The sequence below is a fragment of the Dermacentor andersoni genome, chromosome 9, assembly GCF_023375885.2.
Source record: "Dermacentor andersoni chromosome 9, qqDerAnde1_hic_scaffold, whole genome shotgun sequence".
Lineage (NCBI taxonomy): Eukaryota > Metazoa > Arthropoda > Arachnida > Ixodida > Ixodidae > Dermacentor > Dermacentor andersoni.
The window spans coordinates 6,679,959-6,699,716 of NC_092822.1; the positions used below are offsets into that span (position 1 = coordinate 6,679,959).

General features: G+C 45.2%; 1 protein-coding gene and 1 non-coding gene across 6 annotated transcripts in view; one reads left to right on the forward strand and one right to left on the reverse strand.

Moving 5' to 3' along the window:
* The window catches only part of LOC126526931 (cyclic GMP-AMP synthase-like receptor), an 86,276-nt gene extending 69,984 nt beyond the window's left edge, over positions 1-16,292 (reverse strand). For 3 of the 5 annotated variants that reach the window (XM_050174638.3, XM_050174637.3, XM_055068449.2), the window contains exon 1: positions 15,701-16,291. The gene's annotated coding sequence lies outside the window, so the exon portion shown is untranslated. Of the gene's footprint in view, positions 1-15,700 lie in introns of all 5 variants that reach the window. The other 2 variants (XM_055068450.2, XM_055068452.2) reach the window with 2 other exon arrangements.
* Positions 16,293-16,555: 263 nt separating this feature from the next.
* On the forward strand, positions 16,556-16,684 carry LOC126527550 (U11 spliceosomal RNA). Its single transcript, XR_007598799.1, has one exon. It is a non-coding gene; the product is annotated as a U11 spliceosomal RNA (small nuclear RNA).
* The last annotated feature ends 3,074 nt before the right edge of the window (positions 16,685-19,758 follow it).

Sequence of the window (19,758 nt, forward strand, 5' to 3'; positions counted from 1 at the left end):
TGTTAGTGATAGCTTCGTGATGCATGATATTGGTGGATAGTTGCGGTAGTGGTGGATATTTTAACAGTAGCAAAAAAACCTTTCTGCAAGTAAGGCAACGGGGCTAGATACAATTTCCTTCATGTTATTGAAAGATAATGTAGATATATTAGGTATCCATCCGTTTCATATGTTTAATCACTCCTTGGAGGCGGGAAAATACCCTGACACCCTTAAAGTAGCAAAGGTAGTACCTAGTTTATAAGTAAAGAGACCTTTCTGCCCCCAGCAATTATACACCAATTTCCATTCTGAGCATGTTTAATACTTTGTTTGAGAAAATAATTTCTACACACATGCAGGACATTTTAGGTAAACATAATATTAGGTATATTTTATTTTTATTTATTTATACATACTGCAGACCACATAACGTGGTCCAAGCAGGACGGGCATTTTTTTTTTTTAACAAATCACATTGAGTATATGGGTGCACATACATTGTGTTTTACATCCAGATACAAATAAATAGCAAAAATGAACACAATGGCTAAATGTATACAATGCTACACGATGGCAAGACAATCGCGCTCTGGTGTAGAATTCCAGTGAGACACTGTATGCGGGAAAAAGGAAAATTTATAAGCATCTGTTCTTGCGAAATATGGCGTTAAAGATCTTGGTTGTTGATGTCGTGTATGTCTTGTTGATAGGGGGGATAAATGCAATGAAAGGTCAATAGCGAATTGCTGGTTAAGGAGAGAATTCAGGAAGCCCAAACGAAATTGCCTTCTTCTGTACTGAAGGGGGGGTATGTTATTGGCTGTCATTAGTTCTGACGGAGAGTCCACACGACGAAATTTAGAAAAGATAAATCGAACAGCCTTTCTTTGAATTCTTTCGAGTTTATCAATGTTATGTTTTGTGTAGGGGTCCCATACTATGCTTGCATATTCTAGCTTTGGTCTGATGTATGATTGATAGCATAGAAGTTTTACATTTGGTGGTGAATTACGAAGCTTATGTCTTAGGAAACACAACTTTCTGAAAGCAGAAGAACAAATGTCATCAACGTGTGAATTCCAGGAGAGGTTAGCAGTGAACGTTACACCTAAATATTTGTAGCTATCGACATGATTAACTGTAGATGAACCTAGGGAGTAAGCACACTGAAAAGGGGATTTTTTTTTAGTTATAGAAATGGAAACATTTTTGTGCATTTACGACGATGCCCCACTGGTTACACCATTGGTATATGTAATCTAGATTTTTGTTTAGTTCTTGTTGATCATGTATGCTGCAAACTTCACTGAATAATATACAGTCATCTGCGAACAATCGAATTTGAACAGTTGGATCAATTATATCTACGATATCATTTATATAGCACAAAAATAGCAGCGGCCCTAGCACACTGCCTTGGGGCACACCCGACGTGACAGGTAGAAGGCGCAAATTAAGATCCTCGACTGTGACAAACTGCACCCGATTTCTCAAATATTCAGCCACCCAAGCGACCAACACCTTTGGAAGACCAATGTTCAGGGTGTCTACCAAGTTGACATTTCCAAATTCCCTGAGTGTTCCAGGTTTTCCCTGAGTGCCATTGCAAATTTCCCTGAGTGATGCAGAACTATGTTTTATGTCAAGACGGGCTGAAACCATATCGCCCGATGCTGTCACTCTCTAGTAAGCTATAGAAAAAAATTTTTTAAATATACGACGTAATCTCATTTGAATACTAAGGAGTAGTGTTCATGTTATTCAAAAAGAGAATAGAAGGGGGGGGGGGGGGGGTTAGTAAAATGCACAGCAAATAAAATGTCTTCAAAAAAAAAATGCAAATGGAGTCGGACATTCTCAAATACGAATAAAAAGTAGATGGATATAGAAGCAAGTATTCTCGAATATGAGCTATTTCTATCAATTGATAGCAAGTTCAGTGGTATTAGGCCCGAACTCTATCACAATTGAGATTCTCTCTCAACAGCTCGTAAGTCAACCTCAGCTGTCCTGACATACTCTCAGCCCGCGCACGACTCTTTAGTGTTGTGTTTCACTGCTTTAACGAGTTTATTTTGGTTTGGATGAGAGACACTAGCAGCTCGGCATTAGCCAAAACTTAATTTTTTGAGCGCTGGCTCCTTCAAAACGGCGGCAGCAAGCTTCCTTTCCTGTTTAATCCTCAATGCGTAGGTCATTTCTGTTCTTGTTTTCCTTCCGCCACTCGTTCGCCCCAAAGACCATTTGAAGTATGTTGGTCAGTTACACAGTCTACGGCCGATTTTTCGAACTCCCAGGGGCCGCGAAAACGTCCGAAAAATCGGCCAGTTGGAAAAAAAAAATACATGCGTGTCATTTAGTGCCTTTAGGGGCTCAAACCGCCACAGGCACGTTCGAAAACGCTCTGAAGGCCTGTCGGTACACATATTAGGCATATCGGTGCTCGTACTGTGACAGGAAATACCGGGTGCACGCGTGTATAATTAAGGAATACATACTGTGTTCCGTGGCAATAGCCCCTTCCCACGCTTGTTATGCTTCACTAAGTAACATTTCTGTACAGAGGCGAAGCCGACTTTCGGGAAGCGGCATTATGCAACGCACCATGTTTTCCAAGTTTCTAAGCCAATCACGAGGACCACAAAGGCGGAGTCCGTGCCATTGCTGACAGCAGCTAATTCTTTCAATAAAAAACTCGGCACCCAACGGCAAGAAGCTTCATATCGAATATAGAAGTAGCTAGGCCTAGCGTTGCCGCAGTGGCGGCAACGGCTGCCAGCGGATCTGCGTGCGAGAGTGCCGGTTCGAGGTGACGAAGTAATCAAAATGGCAGCGGTGGTGCCTTCGATTATTGCCGTTTCGGACCTGCGGTCACGGCAAAATGACCGGAACATCGGACGGCGAAGAGTTCTTGCGTCGGAAATGTCACATGTTCTGATACGTTGACTCTAAGGGGTACGTGGCGGTGCCGCGAAGCCGTCCAAATTATCGGGAATCCGGAAAATCAGTCGTTGACTGTACACTGGCAACTCCTCCAGCCGACGACAGAGCGTCAAAAACGATTCATTACGATTCCTGTCTGCTACTCGAGCCAGCATTACCGCGACTTTCGACCCTTTCAATAAAATTGCCGCTAATTTTCCCTGATAGAGGCCCAAATTCCCTGAGTTTTCCCTGACTTTTTCCAGACTACTCAAAATCCCTGAGAATTCCCGGTTTTTCCGGTTTTCCCGGTTGGTAGACACCCTGAATGTTGTTTAGTTTATAGATTAGTTTGTCATGAGGAACTTTATCAAAGGCCTTACAGAAATCTAAAAAAATTGTGTCTATCTGAATATTATTATCAAGGCCTTTGGCAAGCTCATGCGTAACAGTGACGAGTTGCATCACTGTCGAATACTTCTTTCTAAAGCCGTGCTGAAAACTTGTTAATATGGAGTGTTTGTCAAGGAATTCTGTAATTTGAGTGGCTATAATATGATGTTCTATAAGTTTACAACATGAGGAAGTTAAAGATATCGGTCTGTAATTAGATAGTAATAATCTGTCGCCTTTTATGTCCTAATCAGCATGGGTTTCATCCTCATAGATCCACATCATCTGCAGTTCTTGCACTTACACAATTGATTAATACAGCATTACATGATAAATAAGATTGCCGTTGTATTTCTAGACTTGAATAAAGCATCTGATACAGCTAATCATATAATATTATTGCATAAACTGTATACTTATGGTTTTAGGGGGTGAATATCGGATCTGCTAAATAGTTATCTCTCAGAACAGAAGCAGTACGTTGTAATTAATAACTTCATGTCAGCCTCACATAGTGTTTCGTTCCCCAAGGCTCAGTCCTTGGGCCCATCTTCTCCCTATAGGTCAACAATCTTCGATCAGTGTTAACATGCTCTGAAGTTTTATCATACGCGGATGATCGGCTTTATCTTTTGTTGGGGCAATATTGAAGAACTGCAGGGCAAAATAAATCAAGAACTCGGTCGTATCACGAAATGCTTCACGCAGAATCAGCTTACACTTAACATTGACAAAACCAATTTTGTAGACTTCCATTCCAGGAGGGAGGAAATGAATTGTGACTCCTTGTCTATATTTTTGAATAATGTCCAGTTGAACAGAGCATGCCGCTACAAGTATGTAGGTGTTTGGTTTGAATCTGATATGCATTGGAAATATCAATTTGGTAAGGTATGTTCCAAACTGTCGTATGCTTGTCATTTATTGTTAAAAACCCTTCAAGTTTAAGGATACTTTGCTTTTATACAGAGTCACCTTAATTAATGCTTAGAGCCTTGGGGCAATAGATACAAAGCCTATGTAGAACCTGCCATCGGTCTTCAAAAACAGGTGCTACAAATAGTTACCTTTTCTAAACATACTGAACCAAGTAAACCTCTGTTTCAATTGCTTCGTGTTCTGCTGTTCACTGAGGTGTACAAAGTAAATGTTGCTCAGGCAGTTAATGCAATAATACGTTTCAATAATCTGCTCCCTGTCACAATAGTTAATTTTTCAGCAAGAAACACGAAGGCAGCTACTAACCACCACGTCACAATGCATATGGACAGAGAGTCGTGGAGTTCAACGGTGCTATAATATGGAATGCACTCCCACTCAGTGTAAAGACTAGCCAAAACTTTGTACAATGCTTAAAAAACTTCTTTCATGAATGCTGACAGGGTCTTTCTGTTTGTATCCCCTGAAGTCATAACATAGTCTTTTGTTTATCCTATATTTTCCCTGTAAAAATGCTCTAATAATGCGTGTTTAAGTTGTCTCGTACAATAAGTACACAGTTCTTGTTATGTCTATTTTGTTATTTGACCCCAAACTAGCTGCCAAGGCTATGTGTCTAAATAGTATTGTGTATTGTGTGTATGGAATGAATTAAACAAATAAAGAAAAAGAAAAGATAATCGCGAATAGCCAGGCAAGGGAACAAGAGTTCAGGATCGCCAGTCAGCCACTAGAGTCTGTGAAGGAGTGCGTTTACCTAGGTCAATTAATCACAGGAAACCCTGATCATGAGAAGGAAATTCGCAGAATAACAATGGGTTGGAGCGCATACGGCAGACATTGTCAGCTCCTGACTGGAAGCTTACCATTACCCTTGAAAAGGAAGGTGTACAATCAGTGCATCTTACCGGTGCTGACAAATAGGGCAGAAACTTGGAGACTGACAAAGAAGCTTGAGAACAAGTTAAGTACCGCGCAAAGAGCGATGGAACGAAGAATGCTAGGCATAATGTTAAGAGACCGAAAGAGAGCAGTTTGGATCAGAGAGCAAACGGGTATAGCCAATATTCTAAGTGACATTAAGAGAAAAAAATAGGGCTGGGCAGGTCATGTAACGCGCAGGTTAGATAACCAGTGGACCATTAGGGTTACAGAATGGGTGCCAAGAGAAGGGAAACGCAGTCGAGGACGGCAGACGAGTAGGTGGGGCGATAAAATTAGGAAATTCGCGAGCACTAGTAGCAACCAATTGGCACAGGACAGGGGTAATTGGAGATCGCAGAGAGAAGCCTTCGTGCTGCAGTGGATATAAAATAAGGCTGAGGATGATGATGATGATGATGACAAATAAAGCCCGCTTGAGTTACTTGAAAGATCACACTTCTTCATCATCATCATCTTCATCATCATCATCATCATCAGCCTGGTTACGCCCGCTGCAGGGCAAAGGCCTCTCCCATACTTCTCCAACTACCCCGGTCATGTACTAATTGTGGCCATGTCGTCCCTGCAAACTTGTTAATCTCATCCGCCCACCTAACTTTCTGCCGCCCCCTACTACGCTTCCCTTCCCTTGGAATCCAGTCCGTAACCCTTAATGACCATCGGTTATCTTCCCTCCTCATTACATGTCCTGCCCATGCCCATTTCTTTTTCTTGATTTCAACTAAGATGTCATTAACTCGCATTTGTTCCCTCACCCAATCTGTTCTTTTCTCATCTCTTAACATTACATCCCCCATTCTTCTTTCCATAGCTCGTTGCGTCGTCCTCAATTTAAGTAGAACCCTTTTTGTAAGCCTCCAGGTTTCTGCCCCGCACGTGAGTACTGGTAAGACACAGCTGTTATACACTTTTCTCTTGAGGGATAATGGCAACCTGCTGTTCATGATCTGAGAATGCCTGCCAAACGCACCCCAGCCCATTCTTATTCTTCTGTTTATTTCAGTCTCATGATCCGTATCTGCGGTCAGTACCTGTCCTAAGTAGATGTATTCCCTTACCACTTACAGTGCCTCGCTACCTATCGTAAACTGCTGTTCTCTTCCGAGACTGTTAAACATTACTTTAGTTTTCTGCAGATTAATTTCTAGACCCACCCTTCTGCTTTGCCTCTCCAGGTCAGTGAGCATGCATTGCAAGTGGTCCCCTGAGTTACCAAGCAAGGCAATATCATCAGCGAATCACAAGTTGCTAAGGTATTCTCGACTTGCTCTCCTCTAACCAACCTGTTTTCTAAAGGAGGCTTTCGACCACAATGCAGCGTTTAGAAAATACTCATCACATTGCTACGGGTATTAAATTCGAGACTACAGACAGATGCAATATTTATAATTTCTCTAAATAATTTAGCCACATCCTTCACTCGTTACTATTATAAAAACTTGAATTACTTGCTGTTCATTCAAAAATTTTGTCTTGAATATTAGCTTATCGCACAGCATGCAATACCTTAGCTTTATTAAGTGAAACTCCCTTGGTGGATTCCTCACCATTGTGTTTTCCAGGCTGCCACATTGCATGTTTGCGGTGGCAGGAGAACCGAGAGTAACAATGAAGCTCTTTGAAGACCATTGTTTAATTTGCACAGCGATTAGTAAATCAAAGGACCAAGCACAGCTTAATAAATCCCTAAAGAATTTTGTCAACTGGTGTAATAGATAAGACAATGTGAATTACAATAACTCATAAAAAGACGCCACTTTCTTTCTAGTATAAACTATTTGGTACTGGCATCAACCATGCCAACAAAGTAAAATATTTGGGGAATCACATTAACAAAGTTTTTAAAAGTGAGATGTACACATTAATAAAATTTGTACGCAATTGTATTCAAGGAACTTGGTTTGTTAAGGAGAAAGCCTGCAAGTGCTTCCTCCTCATGTACCAACATCATACAAAACACTAATTCGGCCCATCTTGGAGTAAGCAGCAAGAGCTTGCAGCCCATACAAAAGTACATGACCAATGCAAAAAAAAAAAAAAAAATTCAAAATAGGGCACTTAAATTTGTTTATCCAAAGTATGCCAGGCTGGAAAGTGTTAAAGCACTCCACATGCAAGCGAATGTGGCAACTCTGGCTGGCCAGCAAAAGGTATCCTGCCTAAAGTTTTTTTTTTTTTTTCTTCTTCTTTCTACAACTTCATAAATATAAGGATGAATGCCCGAAACCTTTGAATCATCACTCTAGTCAAACTAATAATTGAAAATGCATTCGCCATTCCTTCCACACTGTAACATATATAAGTACTCGTCTTTTTCTTGAGTCATCGAAATGTGGAATTGCCTTCTCAATGATATTGTTATGGTGAAAGGAAGGAACAAGTTGGATTAGACCAGAGGAAGACGAAGTCTGGCAGTTGCCTGAATGCCATTACCCTAAGTTGTAAATATACATTATGTTACACTCGTGGGCCTGCTTTCTTCCTGCAACATTTTGGTGGTGTATATATATATATACATATATATATATTGTTACGGTGAAGGGAAGGAAGAAGTTGGATTCGACTAGAGGAAGACGAAGTCTGGCAGTTCCTGAAGATTGTCTTGAATTCTTAAACATTCTATTTTTGTTCATTCCCTCCAGTTAGCTTTACCAATTTTAGTATTTTAATAAAGATAGCCTAATTTCACCCAAATCTTGGCCAATCCCCCACAGTGAATGTGCGCCATCGCATAAGGAATACCATACCATACCATACCATGCCTGAACGCCATTAACCTCAGTTTTAAATATACATTATTTTACACTCGTGGGCCTGCTTTTTTCCTGCAACATTTTGGTGGAGCTGCGGGGTACAATCACGGAACTTCGCAGCGGACGTCATCTACCTGCCGCCACAATGGCAAATCAACCGACACAAGCGACAACGCCTCAGCAGCCCATGCCAACGGTCATCCTCACTCATCCATGGGACCCAGGGACATTTTGTGGCAGGGACAACGCCGACGCCGAGGACTGGCTTACGGTGTACGAGCGAGTGTGCGACAACAGGTGGGATCCAAAAATGATGCTAGCAAATTTGATATTTCATCTAAGAAGAACTGCGAAGCAATGGTACGACACACACGAAGCTGACCTAACGAACTGGGATGTATGCAAAGAAAAAATGCGAGACCTGTTTGGCAGACCTGTCGGTCGTCAGCTGGCAGCAAAAAAAGAACTTGCGTGCTGCGCTCAGACGTCCACAGAATCCTATGTCATGTACATATAGGATGTGCTGGTCCTCTGTAGCAAGGCTGATGACTACATGACCAAGGCAGACAAGATTGGTCACATACTGAAAGGTATTGCAGACGGTGCCTTCAATCTCCTGATGTGTAAGGATTGTGACACTGTGGATGCAATTGTAAAGGAGTGCCGGCGCTTCGAACAAGCGAAGGGCCGCCGCGTCGCTCAAACTTTCAACCGATTGCCCAATACCGCCGCGACATCTTCTTGCAAAGACCCGCCGCGGTTCGTTCAGCCCGCAGGACCGGAAGATATCACGCGCATCGTTCGCCGTGAGCTTGAGGCCATGGCTCCGACTCAAGTTCGTCCCAACTGTTAGGAAAGCGTGCCCGCTGTCTCCCTTATACAGGCGGTCGTTCGGGAGGAAATAGCAAGTTTGAGCATTCCGTCTCTCTGCTCGGTCCGCCATACAAACACCTACCAGATTTCTCCGGCCGCTCGCTCCCAGACGCGAAGCTTTCCGCCACCCCGTCGCAACCCAGCTGACTGGCGCACAGCAGATGATAAACCCATCTGCTTTAATTGTTCCGGTATTGGACACATCGCCCGTCATTGCCGCAACCACTGGTCATCGCCTCCTCGGTGGTCGTCTCCGAGTCACTACCGTCAAGTACCAGACAATCATACTTTGTCGCCCCATACGCCGACTAGGAACATCAACGCCGACAGTGCTCCACCAAGATCCAGCCTCTCCCCGTCTCCGCAAAGTCGTAGGTCCCCTTCGCCGCTTGCTCACCGCTCTTCGTCCCCTTCTGCAACCGGTCGCTTCGCTTCGGGAAACTAGGCGGTGCAGCTCCCGGAGGTGAAACTGCAACTCCGACCCGGCCCACAAATCCTCTGTTGACCCTGCCTACATGTGGAAACCTACTGGACATTGAAGTTGATGGCGTTCCTGTTAGATCTCTCGTTGATACAGGAGCGCAGCTTTCAGTTATGAGCGCTGCTCTCCGCCGAAGGTTCAAAAAGGTTCTGACACCCGCCATACCGGGCACTGTGCGAGTCGCCAATGGGAGTACTTCACCTGTCCTTGGAATGTGCACAGCACGTGTGACCATTGGGGACCACTGCAGGAGAAAGCGTTCTCTACCCTGATTGAGCGGCTTACAACTTCCCCAATTCTGTCACACTTTGACCCTTCTGCGCCCACTGAAGTACGAACTGACGCTAGTGGTCATGGCATCGGCGCTGTCCTCGCTCAGCGTCAACAGGGCCAAGCCCGTGTCATCGCTTACGCTAGCCGCCTTCTTTCCACGCCCGAGCGAAATTACTCCATTACTGAGAGAGAATGTCTCGCGCTCGTATGGGCGGTTGTGAAATTTCGGCCGTACCTTTTCGGTCGGAGCTTCTGCGTCGTAACCGATCATCACACCCTCTGCTGGCTCTCCTCTTTGAAGGACCCAACTGGACGACTTGCACGTTGGGCCTTGCGTCTCCAAGAATATACATTTTCTGTTATGTATAAGTCGGGGCGCCTGCATAAAGACGCTGACTGCCTGTCCCGCAATCCCGTGGATCAACCGGACGATACCGATGCAGACTCGGACATCAGTGTTCTATCCCTCTCCGGCTTCCTCCATATTGGCGGAGAGCAGCGCAAAGATCCTGTTCTTTAAACACTTATGGAACGCCTCAGCTCCTCGCTCAATGACCCGTCCCTCCGGATGTTCACCTTGCGCGATGGAACTTTATACCGTCGCAGCATTCGTCCTGACGGCCCGGAGCTCCTCCTAGTCGTTCCCAAGCACCTTCGACTCGCCGTGCTCCAGCAACTTCACGACGCTCCTACTGCTGGACTTCTGGGCATCACTCGTACATACGACCGCCTGCGGCGACGCTTCTTCTGGCCCGGCATTTATTGCTCTGTGCGCCGTTATGTCGCTTCTTGCGACCTGTGTCAGCACCGGAAGACGCCTGCTATGCTCCCGCTGGTTTGCTGCAACCAATTGATATCCCTACAGAGCCCTTCTTCCGTGTGGGCCTAGACTTCCTTGGCCTCTTTCCAATTTCCATCAAAGGAAACAAATGGATTGTTGCAGCAACCAATTATGCCACGAGATATGCCATAGCACAAGCGCTACCAACCAGCTGCGCCACAGACGTCGCCGACTTCTTACTATATGACGTCATCCTGCACCACGGCGCCCCTCACCAGTTGCTGACGGATCGCAGCCGCTACTTTCTATCGAAGGTCATCGATGATCTGCTCCGCTCCTGTTCTACAGAAGACCAGATCGCTACCGCGTACCACCCTCAAACGAACGGCCTCACCGAGCGACTCAACCGCACGCTAACTGAAATGCTGGCCATGTACGTTTCCGACGATCACCGCAACTGGGACGTCGCTCTACCATACATCACTTTCGCATACAACTCGTCCCTTCACGACACTACCGGATTTTCACCATTTTACCTTTGGTATGGCCGCGACCCCACCTTGCCCTTTGACACGTTGCTATCTTCCGCAGTACAATCACCCAGCACTGGTTACACTCGCGATGCTATTGAATTAGCCGCCCAGGCCTGAGAAGTCGGCCGTCATCGCCTCACAGTCTCGCAAGCTTCTCAAAAGCGACGCTACGACCTTCGGCACCGAGACTCCCATTTTTTACCTGGTTGCCTTGTCCTTCCCTGGACGCCTTCACGTCGCGTCGGCTTGTCGGAAAAACTGCTTTCCCGCTATTCTGGTCCGTACCAGATCTTACGCTAACTGTCCGACGTGACATACGAGATCGCCCCAGTCGGTCAGCCTTTAGGGCCTCCTAACGTCACCAGCGATGTTGTTCACGTTGCCAGGCAGAAGCCCTGTGCCCCCCATTAAGTGAGGCTCTATAACTTGCACCGGGACGGAGCTACTCCGCCAGGAGGGTGATGTTACGGTGAAGGGAAGGAAGAAGTTGGATTGGACCAGAGGAAGACGAAGTCTGGCAGTTGCCTGAACGCCATTAACCTCAGTTGTAAATATACATTATTTTACACTCGTGGGCCTGCTTTCTTCCTGCAACAATATTATTAGCGCCTGATTTGGCCAATTCATCTTTGTTACTTGCTGGGGACTAGGCTACCAATGCTGTAAGGTGTTTGGTATGCGAAAAAAAAAGAAAGCAACAGTTGCATCATGCACTAACACGCTGCCCTTTATTTTTCTTGCTGCTCGATTAATTTATTTAGAAATAGGCAATTATTGTAATTCACGCTTTCTTCACATGACACCACTGTGGTACTTGATGCGCTCACTCCCATCAACATGCAAATACCTCTGTTGCTCTATTCCTATCTTTATTTCAAATTGTGAATTACTGTGTTTAAATATGCTCAAAGATATGTGTGAATGTACAGTTCCTGAATCATTTTTGTTCTTTGTTGCCATAGCCACTTTGTACTGCGGTGTTTTTCTTGTTTTTTTTTTTTTTTTTTGTGATCTTACCAGCAGTCATTTGCATATTTTGTGCAAGAACATGGAAAGAGAGCCTTGTTCAGTGTGTGCGCACTGCTGCCGCTTGCCGTCGTCAGCGGCAGCCAGCACCAACCCTTCCCACAGTGCACCCCCAGGGCTGTGCCACCGCTTCATTGAATGCTTCCTATAAGCGTAGTGTGCACTGGCAGACATGCCACTAGTGGCTGCCAAGCTAACTGCACACAGGAAAGGAGGCAGCCATCCACAACAGTTTTCTGCATTGTTGCTCGTGCTTTTGCATTTGATTTATGGTTCTGGAGCAAAATAAGGAACGCCTTTGGCGTGCAGGTTGTGGCCAAATCTTCAAAGCATGTCGAAGAACAATTGTTGCACGGTTGGGGGCTCAAATACTTGCAAAAACTTGCTGGTGACATGGTTCTAATCATTAAATGCGAGGCAGCATGAGCAGCAGTAACGACAGCAAAGGATCGCCATTGTTTGGCGCAATATTTGTTGTTCTCACGGCATTTTGTGTCATCTTGGTGTTTATCGCATTCAATCATGTTTACACAGCTAAGTGACGAAGTTGATCATGGCATATCCATGCTTTGGTTCGGTTTATCCACAGTGCATCATGCAGGTTAAAGGTGTCTCACTTAGGTTCTGAACGCCATTTGCCGGTTTTTTACCATGCTGCTCTAGCTAAGGTGCACTTGCAAAGTTGATTTCACCAGTTTTACGCACCATGTTATATCGTTGCACCAGCTGTCACACAGATCATGTTCTTGGATCTATTTTATGCATGCCTTTGTGCTTATTGAACTGTTCGTAGTTGCTTGATGCAGAACTGTTGCTGGGTTTGTGTTTTTTTTTTTTTTTTTTTTTTTTTGATCACACAGAACTGAGGTTTTCACCTTGCTTCATTTGCAAGGGGCTTAAACCCCGCTTTGGTCTATTGGTATGATTACAGGAAAGTGATTCTTTAACAGCTTAATTCCTTCCACCCGAGGACATGTTCAATATTGTGATTGCTTGGAAAATGTGAAGACGTAGGTCAGAGTGAAGATTGCTGTTCGATTTTTGCTGAAAAAATTTGTCACGTTTGCGAAGTCTTTACACCTTGATACTTTCCGAGCAGACTTACCACACAGATTGCTTGTTTCATAGTTGAGTGCCTTTGTGCATGTGCATTTTCTACTCAATTAGGATTTGAAGAGAAAGAAGTGCCCAGAGCTCACTGGTGCTCTGGGCCTCTCGCTGTTATGCATTTTTTTACATTCTTGCCATTTTCGTGAGAGTCATTTCATCAAGGATGAGCAAGAATATGTTCCCACGACCACCTGAACAAGATCAGTCATCTACTTCATCGCTCATTTTTGGACGACGTGCCTTTGAAAGCTCGGACCAGCTCGATTCCTGGGAGAGCTCAACGCCAGAAGCCATGAACTCTGAAAGCGAGTACACCGTAGTCATGAGCCGCTGTATGAAGAAGATGCGCCGCATGCCGACTGAGGCGACTTCATCGAATCAGAGTGAGCAGGAATCCTTCATGGTTTCTTACGTGCCACTCTCGACGTCACACAGCATGAACTCCCTCAGCAAGCAGTTTCTAACCGAATATTTTGAAACTGTGGCCCCTGGGCAAATCAACGAGATCAGGATCAACGCTCGCAAGAACATCCTGACGATAGATGTGAAAAATTCCACAATACTTGAGAAGTTAAAGACCATTCCACAGATAAGCGCAATCCCCGTCCGCTCCTTTATTACGGGAAGGAAACAACTGGAGTGATTTCCAATGTGGAGCTTGAAATCAAGCATGCGGACCTCAAGAGTCTTTTGAGGTCATCGGTGCGCATTCTTGAGATTCATCGCTTGGGGCACTCCCGATGTATCAAGTTAATATTTGCTTCCTCGACATTACCAGCGCCTGTCAAAGTGGGCTACGTGATACACCGAGTACAACCATTCGTTCCGAGACCTATTCAGTGCCGGAAATGTCACAAGATAGGACACGTGGGCACTGTTTGTAGAAGCAAAGCCACCTGCTCGCATTGCGGTGGAAAGCATGATAACATCGACTGTGAGGCGTCTTCATTTAAATGCCCCAACTGTACTGGCTCTCACGAAGCGACTTCGAAGGAATGCACAAAGATGAAACAAGAGGTTCATATTCTTCGAAAAATGGCAAGAGACCAATCTTCACATAAAGAGGCTGCTCAATCTGTTCGCCAAAGTGACCAACGCTCGCGACAGAAGCATCACAAAACCATTTCAGGAGAACTACCTAGCGTGGCACAGGTACCACGACCACCTCTGCCTGAGCGTGCATCGAGGACGGCAACGGCGTCTACTGATAATTCAAGGTCGACGAGAGCACACGGCAAACATTCACCTCCACCGGCTGATACAGACACGCAATGGCCTTCGCTGCCCTCTAGGCCCACGGCCATGCCAACGGGCCCTAGTGGTCCTGTGCGCCATGAAGCCAAGAATTACAGGGCCAATGAAACCGGTGACACAACGGGCAAGTAAGGAGATGAACACAATGGGAAGGAGAGTGTACAAAAAATGCTGAAGCACCTGGTGAGTCAATGCGCGTGATTCTTGGTGGTCTTGACAATCCGGCCGCTAAAAGTACCCTATAAGTGCTCGTCGTGCTGGAGCCGCTTATTGCAGCTCTTTATATGCTATAAAGCTTTTGTTTGGCACTTGTGCTGTTCACGTAGGGGAGGCCCACACACCAGCTTCGTCCTAGCACCTTTATGTTTAAGTTCACTTGAATTGGTGACTACAGACTTGATACGAAACCTGATAGTGGCTTCATGGATGACATTTGTGAATGTTTATCATGAGAGTGTTGAACTTGCTTTCACCTTTGCGCATCTTCTTGCTATTTCATCATCATCCCTCATCACACCTTTATGACCCATTCCCCTCCCCCTGTGCAGAGTAGCAGGCTAGAGTGCCTTATCTCAGGTCGACCTCTCTGCCTTCTTTCAATTAAATTATCTCTCTCTACTCAATTGAATTCTTATATTTTGCAGCGTGGGAGTGCAATGCCTACGCCACAAAGGAGCGATCCCGGCCTTGCCACCAGTGTTCATTTACTTTGGCTGGGATTGCTCCGCCTTTAAATATATCGTGTGATTTCTCTCTTCTGTAAGATTTAAAAAACAAAGTACTTGAAAGTTGTTGTCACTCTATGGCTTTGTATGTTTCCAAGCAGGTCAACCAGCATATTTAAATTTGCGAAAACTGCAGCAGGAAGGGCAGCTCATTAATATATGCAGCAGAATTGCATCAGAAGTGCAGCGCTAACCCGCGCTTTAATTTACCAGTGCATTTGATGACTTCATTGGCAGCGTACGTATTAAAAGACTGCAAAGTTGTCAACACTTGAACGAGCGTGTGTGTACAGTGCTCACGGAATGAAACGCGTCACATTAGGGCTAAGTAATGCGCATACTTTCGTTTCAACTTACTGCAGTTCGTGTCACATTGACGTAATTTTGGCGCGTACGCTTACACCGGAGTCCTCGTCACGTTTGGTGACCAAATTTCTAGCGACATGACATGGTGCTCTCGCGTACTTTGCACATATGTAGGGTTCTACTAAATGATCCGCGTCCTATTTCATTCCGTGAGCACTGTACACAGAGTCCCCAGCACAGCTCGCTCTCGCTCGCGTCACCGACCAATCTGAATGTGTGCGACGAGTGCTCCCCGAAGTTCAATCTGGAACTATGTGCAGGCCGCAAAATGTGCAGGCCGCAAAATCATCACTTATCGATTTATCACCGCATACTACGCGGTGTGCAGACCTGCTGGCCCTTACCTTCGTATAGTAGGTGCCACCGTAGCACGTCGCAACCTAAGGATCACCGGGGATCACCGCCACAGTCACCGCCACCAACCCTGCAAGATAGGCGATAAGCTGCGAACCGGCAGTTGTCTGCGCGTTCTGCTGGTTCTGCCCTACACCCCCGGTACCTTCTTCGTTTGATAATGTTTCGCTATGGTTTGATATTTGCAAGTTCATTTACCTTGGCCATAAAAAAAAAAAAAAAATCTGCTCTCTTAGGCTCTAGCACATGGTAAACTTCTCGACAAAAGTCGATCATCTCCATTGCCTCCGAGCATGCCCATGTGATGCCCATGCATCTGAGATGCTCCCAGCCACAAAACATTGGTAGCGAAAACCTCTCTTGCGACGGCAGATGGCGCAGCACTCTCTACTGTTCTGTGTCTCTACTACTTCAATGATAGCTGCAAAGCCGGTGGTAGCGGTATTCGCAGGTATTCGCTCTCATTTCAGCATTTCACATACCTGGCGACTGAAGCAGCAAAATGAATTTCTGTGGAATGTGCTCCTCTTTTAAACACTCAGCTGTCGTAACCTAGCCGAGGATCTCAGCATTTGCCGTCAGAACCACCGACTCGAAAACACGCAATATGGAATAAAAACTGTGCAAACATAGCGGCATGCATTAGCTTGTTCATTTACCTGAAAGCCTCAGTTTGTTTCTTTAAACTAAGAGTTCATCTTGTTGTTGTTTGTAAATATGGACGCCTAAATGCGAAACAGTGCACCACAGTAATACTGATTTACAAGCGATTAATGAGAGGCGTCTCACTAGTGCAACATTGAAGGTCTCTTTACTTAAGGTTCGGCGTCCGCCGCAGCTTCGTTCAAAAGGGCATTCGGCGTAACTGCCGTGCGCCGCGTTATACACGCGGTGTACAGAATCGCTATCAAGAGATTCTGAATGCAGAATTTTTAGGGTGGGGGCAGTTGGTTGCCGTTCGCACCGGCGCCCCTGATTTCATGAAAACGGAGAACTCGCAGCGATTTCACGACGGATGGTGGATTGTGTGCATGCGCCTGTGGCTATTGCCATCAGTTTCTCTTCAATACGGGACAATTATGTGAAGTCTGGAGGGCAACGTGTGCCTACTGTGCCCGAGAGTTTTTAATGTCACCCATATTGATAGCGAAAGTTGTCGAATCGGATTACGTGCGCGACGCCATACATTCTTGAATGCAAGCGAGCTCAATCGATTACTCGAATGTACCAGCCCCGATGTTGTGTATAAATAACGCGCGACCGGATCCGTGATTTAATGTTTAATGAAACATGTTTCCCTTTTATGTAGATATGCAATGGCAAGCCCTTCTGTGTGTTCCAAAGGTAAAATTTAAGGTCTAAATTAAAGAAGACATTTCTAGCCAGAAACAAGCAAAAATGGTGAATGCAGAGTATCAGAAGCCCAAGGTACAGAAATTATGAGAAGTGTCGAATGATTTTAAGGAAAGAGTCGTATTTGAAAATGCAAGACTCTTTAGTGGAGGTCAAGCAAGTCAATATAGGTAGAATACTCTGCAAAATTATGCGAGTGAGGGGATGTCAAACAATGGGTCAGGAAATGCGTTTTCTGCAAAACAAAAGCTGATTGCCATTACATAAGTCACTTTAGCATCACGAGACTGCTGCTTGATAAATTCAGAAATAAACCAAAAAACAAGACACGCAAAAATTAAAAAAAAAAATACAATTTAATGATGCTCTATCCACACTGGGATAAATAAAAACAAACACATCACATCTAATGTGGACATATCAGACGCCTTGTGAAACACTAAAGGAAAAAATTCAGTTTCGAGCTATGGCAGTTGCCGCATAGATGTGGGGGGCCTTGCACCAATAGTGATAGTTACCACTGCATTTAGAAACTGAAAGCATTCATGCAGACAAGGATGATTCTTTATATTTTTGGCTACCACTTCAAATGCCTACACCAAGTGTTACAATGCTGCACGCAGCCATACTTACGATCTCGCAGCAACACCTGCAGGTAAAAAGCAGAAGCAGTCAAAGTGCTGGTGTGTGCTGGACACTGTGTTGGAAAACTTTTAGGCAAGAAGAGTGCAAGAAGCAGACATAACAACTGCATTTATTTCCATAATTCCCCATTTGAATGGCCTTTTCTTTTTGCTTAGACAATGCCTACGCCTAGCCACAGCAGCTCCCTCATACAGACTCCGCAAGCCAAGAGGCCGTGGAGGCAAATGCAGGTAAGAGGCAAGAAGCAATAGCACTGGTATCGACATTCATCTAATTTCTTTCTTTTTCTTTCGTTTAGGCAGCCAGCATGCACACCTCGAACAGCCACCTTGACTGCGGGTGTGTCACCCTAGTCGCCAAGGAAACATTTGAGGGAAAGCGACAGGCAATGTGAACAGCCACTTCTCCATGTAAGCGATACTCTTTCTCTCGGATGACTCCTACGCCTCGCCACGCCAGCACACTTGTGCACAAAGATACCGCGGAGGCACGTGCAGGTCAGAGGCAAGAAGCAGTGGTACTGGTGTCAACATTCACCCAATTTCTTTGTCTTACACTGAGGCAGCCAGCACACCTCGAACAGCCACCTTGACTGCGGGTGTGTCAGTAGATTCCTGTTGTACATATGCTCATAATAAACTTCAGTAAACTTGAACTTGATAACAAACTTGAAGGCAAATGGGACATTGATGCATTGTTTTTTTGAACATTTATTGTACACATACGTTATACTTTGCAGTGTTACAGAGCGTACTTTGAAGCTTCCCCTTATATTTTGCACCTTTAATTACATATGTGTTGTGTGGCCCTCAGTGCAGTTCATGTTGTAGCAGCTGCTTTGTCTGTGTATCGCACATTGGCTTAAGCTCGTGATATCCACATACTTCTCTCACATATACAAAATAAAGTTCTATGTAGTCCTCAGTGTTGCAATAAAAAATGAAAGTAAACAATCCGATCGTGTAATTGTGTTTATTACAGTGATTCCTAGGTAAATTACTGACAAGTTGACAACTTGAACTGGTCAATCCGTCCATAGCCTCCTCTATTTTTCAAAAAATGAAGGAGGCTATGATCCGTCATGGCAAGGAATTGTATGTATACATAAAAAAAAGGGGGTATGTGTGTGTGTTTGTAGTGGGGGGTATAGGATTAGGGCGGTACGAAAAAATGTACCAACACCGTCCTCTAGACCCATTCCGTTAAGGTGCCGTAACAAAGCGTATTATGCATAAAGTTCATACAACCAACTCTGATATTACTACACACGCCAGGTGACGCGAGCTACATTTGCCATGACGCATTCGCGACTGCACCGGATGCCCTCCATATCATTCTCGTTAATCGTGCTCACTGCACCGAGGCAAAAGAAAGATCATGGGCGCAGGTGCCTTTAAAGTATCTCGACCTTGCGAGGCACTGCTGCGCGTGCCAGGGGAGCTGTCCGTGCGAACACTCCCTAGCACACACCTGCCTCGGCGGCCCCAACCTACGTACCGTTGTGCTTCGAGCTTTGATCCCCCCGCTGTCCCTTGGGTGCCCTGGAGTTCCTGCGCCGCCTGCTTTATTATAATCTCAGGTGCTCTCCTGATACTTCCGTTTGTCGGTTACATGTGCCCTACAGCTGGATCAGTACTTATAATAATAAAAAAAAACGATCTATCGTCGCGACGATAAATCGCGAAAGCGGCTTTTGCAACATACCGCGCCCGTGCGAAGAGAATTACGGAACGCCGACGAGGAATCTGACCACAGCTTCCAGCTCGTGCTGGCCCTGCCGTTCGTTCGAGCCCCGCGGAGCAGTTTTTTCAGTCGAGATCTTGCATCGTCAGTCGGTAACTGGCCTTAAAGGGGTGGAGACATGAAAATTTTCGTTCATGCGTTCTTCAATTCAAGCGATGCGTACTGCTTCAGGAAGCATGATACACATTCATATATACCCGATAAATAATTTACTAATAGCATTATTATACCGAGCGGTTTCGGTTTCTGGGCTCCGGGTGATGCCATGACGTCGTAGGAGAGGAAACGCAAAACGGCTTGGTCACAA